This window comes from Heloderma suspectum, chromosome 3 (genome assembly GCF_057233095.1).
Source record: "Heloderma suspectum isolate Gila_16-S chromosome 3, 16-S_ref, whole genome shotgun sequence".
Taxonomy (NCBI): domain Eukaryota; kingdom Metazoa; phylum Chordata; class Lepidosauria; order Squamata; family Helodermatidae; genus Heloderma; species Heloderma suspectum.
In genome coordinates this window covers 112,149,167-112,160,992 of record NC_139460.1, presented here as the reverse complement: position 1 = coordinate 112,160,992, position 11,826 = coordinate 112,149,167, and positions in this window count along the sequence as shown.

The window sequence follows — 11,826 nt, the reverse complement described above, 5'->3', positions numbered from 1 at the left end:
AGCTCAGATGAATGCTGCTTGTTCTGATGTAACATTTGCAGAAGCAGCGTTGTTACAAGATTTGGAAACCCTAGAAATATAATGATAATATAAACAAAGGAATTATGGTGCCTTTGTGTGATAGGGTGAGGAGGTTGGGGGTGCTGCTAAACCCAGCCCTGGTTTTTGAAGGGCGGTAGCTAAGAATAAAAGCCACCATTGTTTCTCGTTGCTTCTCTTCAGGACCATGCGATGGTGCATGCGGTTCAGTTGTATAAAGACTGCAAATAGTCAAGTCAACAACCTGTAGTTACGAGTCATAGACCTTGTTCCCCTCCAGAATTATTTCTGCAGACTTCCATGGTAAGAGGAAAGAAAGAAGAAAAAACACACCATCTTGATTGACTAAAAGCAAGGCAGAATTTTCCACGCAGTTTATCACATTGCCTGACCATGCAATGCAGAACAGGTCAGTATTCTGTTAAATATGTACTTCCACAATATTTATGTGCATGTTGTATTTCGGCTTCAATGACTCATACATCAGATATAAATTGTTAAGATGCTTCCCAATGACCTGCAATCCTGATAATTAGTATATGTGTATTCTCAGATACCCTAATTACTAGAAAAATCTAGAAGGTGGACACTTCCCCATTTCCTGCTTTTCCACTACATAATCTCTAGGTGGCACTGTGCTATGGCAGAATAACACAATTACACAAGTAGGAAATACGTTTGCTTTAGCTTTCAGAAATAACACTGTCCATTCTAAAAACAACAACAATGGGGAAAGTGCTCTTAAAAACAAATGAAACTAGAAGGTCATGATGTTGTCTAAAGGCAACATCTTTATGGGTGTACCCATAAACAACCATGAGTAAGGAATGACAAGCACATAATAAATGGGTTGTGTAGGTAAGTTTTCTGATAGGACAAGAACTTTTCCCAGCTCTATATGGCAATGCCGGAAATTAAACCTGGGTTCTTTTGCAGGCAAAGCATGTAGTCTACCACTGAGCTGTGGTAGAGCTGTGGTACCCTCCCCAAAACAAGCTTCAAAAGTGTAACCTCTCCCTCAAAGCTACCCCCACACTAGCTAAGATGTGAAATGTGGTCCACCCATAGTCAAAACATCCAGATGACTATGAAAGCCTGAAAAGGGACATTTGTATATCTCCTTCAAAACAGGTAAAAGAAGTGTGTAATCCCAATGGTAAAGTACTTCTGGCTGCCCAGAAAGCCAAAATCTAGCATATACACAATATAAGGCACTCTGATTGCAAATGTCTTCCTTGCAGACTTTTCTAGTAAATCTCTCCCAAAAAATGGTGGGGGGAGGGGAGAGAAAGGAAAAAGTGGATGCTGAATTGGTGACACGCCATCAAAAAAGCAGAAATTTGTGAACACATAGCCCATACAATGCTAGCTGTTAGGGAAGTTTGAAATTTTTTTATTTTTGGCCAAGCCACGGGACATGAAGTTAACCTCATAAGAGAAAGTGGCATTCTAGCACAAAGTAAGTCTGGCTGTATGTTGGGCAAAATATTGTTGGGTTTTCCCACTGGTTATTCACACACTTCAATCAGACTACCATTTTGGAGGAGGAGGAACTTTGAGTGGCAACTACTAACATGCACTTATACTTGAAGAATCCAAGTTTAATTTTATTAGTATTACAGGAAAGCTCAGCAGCTTGCTGGCAGCAACCAACCGCACTTCTTTTAAATATAGCTGCTGATATCTTTCGGAGACTGTAGATTCACTTCTAGTCATAGAGACTGTCAATTTGAGTAATTTCAGATACTTTGTGTGCCAATAGCTATTAATGGACTTCAAGATCGCCAGTGTGATAAATAATTCATCCATGAGTCATTTTTACTGCATCTTCATTTTTTCTGATTTTACTTCTCTTCAGTGATCATATCAAATCTAAGTATCTGCTTTAAATCTAGGGTTTCCAGTATCTTGACTTTAGCAGAGCCGCAGCCTTTCACAACATACATGGATCTTACTACACAACATAGAAGTGTAATGTATATGCTTGCTCTAAAAAATACGAGATTTTGTTTGAGATCCGCATTTTAACACAAGTTTGAAACGGTGGACCGCTGACTTGTGTGACTGTAACAGCCTCCTCAAACCTTCTGCCCTCTTGATATTTTAGACTTCATCTCCCATCAGCTCCAGGCAGCATGGCCAATGATCAGGCATGCTGGGACTTCTAGTCTGAAATATCTGGAGGACACCACGTTGGGGAAAGCTGAACCATAGGATGTTATCGTTCCAATTATATTAGCATGACTCCTCGTAGAGCCTAATCTGTTTAAGTCTGTGCCTCATCCTCCACTCCATCTTATGATTCTGACCATGCAGACTTCATGACTTCAGTGTCAATCAGGTCCTTCCACTCTTTTCTGATAGGAGATCTGAAGATCTCAAAAGCTTGCCCACAATTTTGTGCATTTTGCTTGCTCCTTGTTAAGGTATTGCCTGACCATGGATTTGGGCTTTATTCTTATGGAACAACAATACAGTTTAATGTGTTTTATGCATTAACAAAGTAGTTTGTGCTGTTGAATATGATTGTGATGGGTAGTGGGAGTGGAAAGAAAATGTCCTCAGTGTCACATGGTAGGGGAACTGATGTCAGTCACCTGTGAGCTTGAAAGTTCTTCATAAGTAATAGCTGGCAGTGACATGGCATCAATTATTAGAGATGGGTTAAAGAATATTTTCTCAAATTCTGTACCTCTTACCTTCCAGTGTCTGTTTTCAGGCATCATATTTTATTAGAGCAAACTCAGCCATGGCTGTACACTCCAAAGTTGCCAGATGTTTTTGCAGAACAGCTTTAGGCAAATATCAAAAATTAGTCTAGAGTACTGCCCCATCATGATAGGCCCAAGATGAAAAGGTGTGTGTGTGTACAGAGGTTTTCTGTTGTCAGCTTTAGATGTTCACCCTGACCAACACCACTAATGCTTTTAGAACAGGGGTGAGGAACCTTTGGCCCTCCAGAAGTTGTTGGACTACAACTCTCATCATCCCTGACCATTGACTATGCTGGCTGAGCTGGTGGGAGTTGGAGTCCAGAAACATCTGAAGGGCACCAGCTTCTCCACGCCTGTTTTAGAATGTTTGAGGGTTAAACATGTTAGAACAGGTGTTGGCAAACTTTTTGGGCTTGTTGGCACATTTAAATAAATAATTTTGTCAATTTGAAAAACTGTCATGGGCACTACCACATAGCCCTTATTGTGTGTTTGTTTAGTGTACATTAGCGTTCTTTTGCTTAAGCAGCTTGCACTTTTTAAAAAGTAAAACAAAGACCAATTATCCTCAGAAAAGGAATAAAATGCCAGATACAACTGTTCTACAGGCTGAAGCATCATGTACACATCCCCATAGAATCAGGAAAGCTTCAGAAGCATTCTACCTTTCAAGACAACACTGCATTGAAAGCAACCTTCTGCCTGGCCTTTTCATTGGCTGTAAAGTCTGTGTCAAATAGTTCAACTAGGTAGCCCTTAATACTACACAGTTTGGCCTTTGCTCTTCTAGCAGTCCAATTATGTACTTTTCGGTATCCATTTCCCATGCAGGACCAAGTGTAAGGAGGAATACGCTAGGTCAGAACATTTGTCTGAAAGGCATCCATTCACTATGGGCTTAATGGCTGCAATTAGACATTATTATTTCTAAGAATCAGCCATAGTTTGTCCTTTGAGACAACAATGTATATTAAAATCTTTTACCTTTCCTTTATTCCTCTACATGTCAAATGAAAAGAGAGAGTGGGAAAACATTTAAAAGGAAGGGAAATAAATCAAATGAGAACTGTATGATGATGATGATGATGAATAGAAAGAAGCAAGAGCAATGTTTTCTCAGCCTACAATATTCTGCTGCAACAGCTACTTTGGAAGCCTGTGAACTGTTTAAAAATTTCATAGATAGTGTAGGCACTTTTCATAAGAGTAGGGAATAGATGGGTTACATGCTTCAGTGGGGATGATATCAGGCCCTAAGGCATCAACAGCACCCCCTGTTATGCTACCTCAGCTGTGCCTAATGTTGCTGAACTCATACCTTGCCCATTTGGCCACTATAAGGGAAAAATATTCCTAAATACGAGGTAGGCTTATCTGAAAATGCTTTTCCTCTCATGTTTTTGAATTTTAGATAACAAACCATGAAACTAAAGCGAACAATTAAAATGCCTATGAATAAAATTAATACTTAATGTGTTGGATTCAGCATTTTTCTGCTGATGGGAGCATCCCTTCAATGGAGTAAAATTCAGCTTCTGCTGGCAGAAAAGACTGGTGACTTTAGCTCAGCCTTCCCTGGTGCCCTCCAGATGTTTTGGATGGCAACTTCCATAATTCCCAGCCAGCATGTCCATCAGGAATTATGGGAGTTGCTGTCCAACACCTCTGGAGGGCACCAGGTTGGGGAAGGTTGCTTTAGCTGATTCTCCTTCCCTCTGCAGACCCAGAGCCACCTTGCCCACTGTTCCAGAGGGCCCCCAAATCTCTGGAGCATTTATTTATTTTTTTGCACAGTGGGATATAGGGGACGGGGGACAGGGGGATTCAGCTAAGGTTTGGATTACTATTTAAGAGTGGTAAATTGTCAAGCACACTTTTAAATCTCCTTAATAGCTAATTCAGGTGACTGAGTGCTGACAGGATTGAAGCCAAAACAGGCTCATTGAGAAACAAGAGGGATATGTCAGCATGTTCAAATGAACTTTGAAGTATGTAGAAGTACAAAACATTTAAAAAAGAAACCGAAAAACAAACACAGGCAACCCTCCTCCTTCTCCCCAAAACAACATCAGCCCAATGAGGACTGGGTTTGCTTTGTCAATTCCAGGAGCCAATGCCATGGAATGCTGAGTGTCAGTTGGGGGCTGTCCTCACAGGGGATTTGCTGCGAATTGGGAGCATTTCGAGGTTGTTGGCAGCAGATGACATCACAGCCAATCTGCAGCCACTCTGGAGATTTCTGGTGGAAAAGCCAGATTTTCTGAGACTAATTTTACTCAATATTATTTCTTTAAATCAGGTTCTCTGCACTTCTGGTGCTGTGTGCTCCTATCCTCTGCATTTACTTCAGCATGATAGCTCTGCCCAGGGGTGTGTCTTTCACCTGGTTGTGACCTCACTGAGCCTTTCCAGCCTTCAGAATCACCCTGCACTCCCATTTCACCAGTAATTAGGCTCTGTGATGATACAGTTCTCTGATGTCTGCATTATTTCACTTCTCTGTTGTTGTGTTAAATCGCATCTCCGATATTGTGTAAAGTCTCTTCTTTGATGTTATGTAAAGTCGCTTCTCTGATCTGGCAAAGTCTTGGGAATCTGTCATTGCAAGCAGGGAGAAAGTGCCCAGAGAAGGAGAAAAGCAGGGGGGTGGGATGGAAGCAATAACTCTGTCAGGAGCGCCCTGGTGGCCTCTTTCAGTAGACTCCAGTAGCCAACTCAAGACACAGACAAAAGGATTCTTTTCAAAGCTTTAATCCTTTTACAACTTAATGACTCTTTCAGATGCTAATCACCAGCGACTAAAGCAAGGAACAGCAGAGTGGCCTATGCTTTGAGTAGGCAGTTGATCCCCGTTTGAAAGAGAGTCACTTGAAGACCCAGAACTTATGAGCTAGGGAGAGATCCTCCCTCTTTCCCTTGGGTCCATGGGAGGTGGCCGTTGCTTGTGCTCCAAATGGGTGCTAAGCTTCCTTTCCGCGCCCTCCATCACTCATCGCTCTCTGCATCTGCGTCGAGCATCTAGCAGCCTCGTTCCCGCACTTTCTCACTGCCAGGATCACTATATATCTCAGGAATGCTGGCAGGAGGAATCTCTGCCAGCTGCTGTGCCTGTGAGGGATGAGCTGGCTCCTCTCCCATGGATTGCTGTTCCTCCTCAGAATCAGAACTGCTCTGGGGCTCTATGGGCTCAGTTTCCACCCTGACAAACTCTGCAACAGTTTGCGGGAATGGGGCAAAATTGGGGGTGGGTAGTGTCAGGAGTGCCCTAGCTGCCTCTTACAGTCCCCTCCAACAGCCAACTCAAGACACAGATGAAGAGGATTCTTTCCAAGGCTTTATTCCTTTACAACTTAATGACTCTTTGAGATGCTAATCACCAGCGACTAAGCAAGGAACTGTACTGGGGTAGTTAGCAGAGTAGCCTAAGCTCCAGGTAAGGTAGTTGGTCCCTGTTTGAAGGAGAAGAGCAGGAAACCTCTGAATGTAGGGGCTATGGAGAGGTCCTCCCTCTTACCCTTGGGTCCTCGGGACGCAACCGTTGTTTTAGCGCCAAGCGGGCCGAGCGCCTCCTCTCGGCGCCCTCCATCTGGCGCCGCTCCCTGTGTCTGTGCCGAGCATCCAGCAAGACCCCATCCCCCGTTCTCTCGCTGCCAGGGTCACTATCTCAGGAATGCAGGCAGGAGGAATCTCTCCCTGCCGCTGTGCCTGTGAGCGATGAGCGAGCTTGTTGCTCTTCCTCAGAATCAGAACTGCTCTGGGGCTCTATGGGCTCAGTTTCCACCCTGACAGGTAGGATGCTCTCAGGGGGAGCCTTCAGATGCTGCACTCGAGAACCAGGGATTTTAGCTTCTCAAGGAAAAAGTGTGCACATTGGGAAAAATGCAGTGGAAGCAATAACTCTGTGGCAGATTGCTGGAATGTGGCGAAATGGGGCTTGGGGGAATGCTCTTGAGGGAACCTTCAGATGCTGCACTGGATAATTGCGGATTTTGGTTTCTTTAGGGAAATCTGCACACATGGGGGAAAATTAGTTGCTCTCCATTCATAATAATGTAGTAGCAGGGGGGAGCCTGGACCTGGGCCGGGACATACGCCTCTTTCATTGGTTGAGCAGCCCCTGCCAGTTTCATGATGTCCAGTTCTACTCCCCCCACGCCACCCAGAAGTATGTTACTTTCAAGCTCTGTGTGACACCTGAAAATCAGATCTTACACTCAGCTTATCTTGCTTCATGTGTCCCTGATGGACCAAAGCCAACTCCATGAAAATCCGGATAATACTCCAATGTGCTTCTCATTCCGTTGTCTTGAAGATCCCCCCTTGGAAAAGAAAAGAAAAATCAGAAAATCATGAGGAGGCAAGTGTGTTCAGGGGTGACCCTACTATTAGCTACAGGTGGCTGGGGGTAATGGGGAAACGGAGGAGAGAGCTGTGTGTGTCATGCTCAGCCAGTCTTCAGCCCCCAAGCTAGCCTGCTGCCCTCATGTGCGGTGGAGTGGAGATGCTTTCCTGTCGCTAGTGTTAAAATCAACAGCTGCTGCCAATCTCATTGGCTTTTGTATGTGGAACTGGGGAGGGCGGGGGCACCCCTTGACCTTCATCTCAAGCTGCAAAATATCTTGGGCTTGTCCTGGCTGCATTGGCCCGCTTGAGTCTCATACAGCTTATCATGTCCTGAAGGAGGTGTATCTAGAGCCTTCAAGTGCTTTATGCTAATGAAACAGGAGGGCATGGCTGATTGGCTGGAACATGAACTCTTGATAGCGGGAATGGGCACACTGCAACCTTCTGTTGCAGGTCCCACTTGTTATGCATATTTTTACAATTAAGTTTAAAGAGATGGTATCATGCTTGGGCCCTTTCATTCTGATTTATACAATGAAATGTTCTGGAGTTATCAAACTGATTTGTGTGTTTACTACGATAAACAGAGAGGTAGTGCAATGTAAGAAATAATAGTAGTGTGCTTTGTCACATTATGTGTCACATATGGACTTGTGGGCACCACGTGATTTGAAGAGCGCCAAGTGTGTGCCATGTTAGTGGGAGGGCTTCAGTTTTCTGCCTTGGGGCCAAAATATATTGGTCTGGCCCTGAAAATAAATTGCCATTAAAATTTCATTGACAATGGAATGGTAATAATGGGATCCGACTGGGTCAACTGGCAGATCCTGAAGTACCCATCACCCTCCATGTTTCATAGAATCATAGAATAGTAGGGTTGGAAGGGGCCTACAAGGCCATCGAGTCCAACCCCCTGCTCAATGCAGGAATCCAAGTCAGAGCATCCCAGACAGGTGGCTGTCCAGCCTCATCTTAAACGTCTCCAGTGTGGGAGAGCCCACCACCTCCCTAGGTAAATGGTTCCATTGTTGTATTGCTCTAACAGTCAGGAATTTTTCCTGATGTTCAGCCAGAATCTTGGCTTCCTGTAACTTGAGCCCATTATTCCGTGTCCTGCACTCTGGGATGATCGAGAAGAAATCCTGGCCTTCCTCTCTGTGACAACCTTTCAACTACTTGAAGAGCACTATCATATCTCCCCTCAGTCTTCTCTTCTCAAGGCTAAACATGCCCAGTTCTTTCAGTCTCTCCTCATAGGGCTTGTTTCCAGTCCCCTTCGTTGCCCTCCTCTGAACCCTCTCCAGTTTGTCTGCATCCTTCTTAAAGTGTGGTGCCCAGAACTGGACACAGTACTCCAGATGAGGCCTAACCAGTGCTGAGTAGAGGGGAACTAGTACTTCCTGGGATTTGGAAGCTATGCTTCTATCAATGCAGCCCAAAATAGCATTGGCCTTTTTTGCAGCCACATCACATTGTTGGCTCATATTCAGCTTGTGATCAACAAAAATTCCAAGATCCTTCTCGCTTATAGTGTGGTTGAGCCGCATATCCCCCATCTTGTAACTGTGCATTTGGTTTCTTTTTCCTAGGTGCAGAACTTGGCATTTATCCCTATTAAATGTCATTCTCTCCAAAACATTAAATGTTTCACTTACAGTTTGCAGGAGTATGTACCTTCCAGTAAATACAGAAGTTAAATGAAAATCTAAAAGCCCAGTTAGACGTAGGTGTTGCTAAATTTAAAGCTATAAAGACAGATGGGAGAGTCAAGACAGGAAGAAATTGATTGAAAATCAGAGCAGCCTGAGCTATTCAATAAAAGAGTAGTAAAGAATGAGAAATGCAAACCGCGTTGGGTGGAGAATAGATACGTGACGCGCACTTTGTTTCTGACCTTTAAGCCCTGTGGACAGTGGTTTTGTTATATACTTTGGAGGGATGCAGTTGTTTAATATTTTATATTAAATGTGTTTTTCTCTCTGAAGTGTTGCAATACATTTATTTCAGCAAGAACTGGGCTAGTTTAGGTGCTTGCCTCTTTGAAGCAGGCACTCTTTGGATGCAGACATACATTCTAATATATATATCTATACCCTTTCCCCAAGTGTGGTGGGATATGCTACTCACGCCTTTAATCTCCTGCATTTTATCCTCAGAACAACCATGTGAGGTAAGTTAGATTCAGAGCGAGTGACTGGCCCAAGCACATCCAGTGTTTTTAAGGGGTTGGGGGGCAAGGACTGGGTCTCTTTAGTTCTATCCAGTTATTTGGCCTAATGAAACACTTAACTGCCTCACCACAATTGCCGCAATGGTATAAAAGGAAGTCTTGTACAAAGAATCATATACACTTTTTAATCTTTCTCTCAAACCAGTTCTGATTTTATTCTGAGAACTGGAGATACTGTTGTTGTAGTTTATTCGGTCAGTCACTTCCGACTCTTCGTGACTTCATGGACCAGCCCATGCCAGAGCTTCCTGTCGGCAGTCGCCACCCCCAGCTCCCCCAAGGTCGAGCCCGTCACCTCCAGAATATCATCCATCCACCTTGCCCTTGGTCGGCCCCTCTTCCTTTTGCCTTCCACTTTCCCTAGCATCAGCATCTTCTCCAGGGTATCCTGTCTTCTCATGATGTGGCCAAAGTACTTCAGTTTTGCCCTTAATATTCCCTCAAGTGAACAGTCTGGCTTTATTTCCTGGAGTATGGACTGGTTTGATCTTCTTGCAGTCCAAGGCACTCTCAGAATTTTCCTCCAGTACCACAGTTCAAAAGCATCTATCTTCCTTCGCTTAGCCTTCCTTATGGTCCAGCTCTCGCAGCCTTAGGTTAATATGGGAAATACCATTGCTTTAACTATGCGGACCTTTGTTGTCAGTGTGATGTCTCTGCTCTTCACTATTTTATCAAGATTTGTCATTGCTCTCCTCCCAAGCAGTAAACGTCTTCTGATTTCCTGGCTGCAGTCAGCGTCTGCAGTAATCTTTGCGCCTAGAAAGACAAAGTCTGTCACTGCCTCCATGTTTTCTCCCTCTATTTGCCAGTTATCGATCAAGCTGGTTGCCATCATCTTGGTTTTTTTGAGGTTTAACTGCAACCCAACTTTTGCACTTTCTTCTTTCACCTTCGTCATAAGGTCCCTCAGCTCCTCCTCGCTTTCAGCCATCAAAGTGGTATCATCCGCATATCTGAGATTGTTAATGTTTCTTCCAGCGATTTGAACTCCAGCCTTGGCTTCATCAAGCCCAGCACGTTGCATGATATGTTCTGCGTACAGGTTGAATAGGTAGGGTGAGAGTATACAACACTGCCGTGCTCCTTTCCCAATCTTAAACCAGTCCGTTGTTCCGTGGTCTGTTCTTACTGTTGCTACTTGGTTGTTATACAGATTCCTCAGGAGGCAGACAAGATGACTTGGTATCCCCATACCACCAAGAACTTGCCACAATTTGTGATGATCCGCACAGTCAAAGGCTTTAGAATAGTCAATAAAACAGAAATAGATGTTTTTCTGAAACTCCCTGGCTTTCTCCATTATCCAGCAGATATTGGCAATTTGGTCTCTAGTTCCTCTGTCTTTTCTAAACCCAGCTTGTACACCTGGCAATTCTCGTTCCATGAATTGCTGGAGTCTACCTTGCAAGATCTTGAGCATTATCTTACTGGCATGTGAAATAAGTGCCATTGTTCGATAGTTTGAACATTCTTTGGTGCTTCCCTTTTTTGGTATGGGGATATAGGTTGATTTTTTCCAATCTGTTGGCCATTCTTGTATTTTCCAAATTTGCTGGCATATGGCATGCATCACCTTGACAGCATCATCTTGCAAGATTTTAAACAGTTCAGCTGGGATACCGTCATCTCCTGCTGCCTTGTTATTAGCAATGCTTCTTAAGGCCCATTCAACCTCACTCTTCAGGATGTCTGGCTCTAGCTCACTGACCACACCGTCAAATCTATCCCCGATATTATTATCCTTCCTATACAGATCTTCCGTATATTCTTGCCACCTTTTCTTGATCTCTTCTGCTTCTGTTAGGTCCTTGCCATCTTTGTTTTTGATCATACCCATTTTTGCCTGGAATTTACCTCCGATGTTTCTAATTTTCTGGAAGAGGTCTCTTGTCCTTCCTATTCTATTATCTTCTTCCACTTCTGCGCATTGCTTGTTTAAAAATAATTCCTGATCTCTTCTGGCTAACCTCTGGAATTTTGCATTTAATTGGGCATATCTCCCCCTATCACTGTTGCCTTTTGCTTTCCTTCTTTCTTGGGCTGCTTCCAGTGTCTCAGCAGACAGCCATCTTGCCTTCTTGGTTTTCTTTTTCTTTGGGACGTTTTTTGTTGCCGCCTCCTGAACAATGTTGCGAACTTCTGTCCATAGTTCTTCCGGGACCCTATCTACTAAATCTAGTCCCTTAAATCTATTCTTCACCTCCACTGCATATTCATGAGGAATATTAGTGAGCTCATATCTATCTGATCTGTGGGTCTTCCCTATTCTCTTTAGTCTGATTCTAAATTGTGCAATAAGAAGTTTGTGATCTGAACTACAATCAGCTCCAGGTCTTGTTTTTACCAACTGCATATATGTCCACCACCTTTGGCTACAAAGGATGTAGTCAATCTGATTTCAGTGTCGACCGTCTGATGAAGTCCATGTATAAAGTCGTCTCTTAGGTTGCTGGAAGAGAGTGTTTGTTATGCACAGTGAGTTGTCTTGGCAAAATT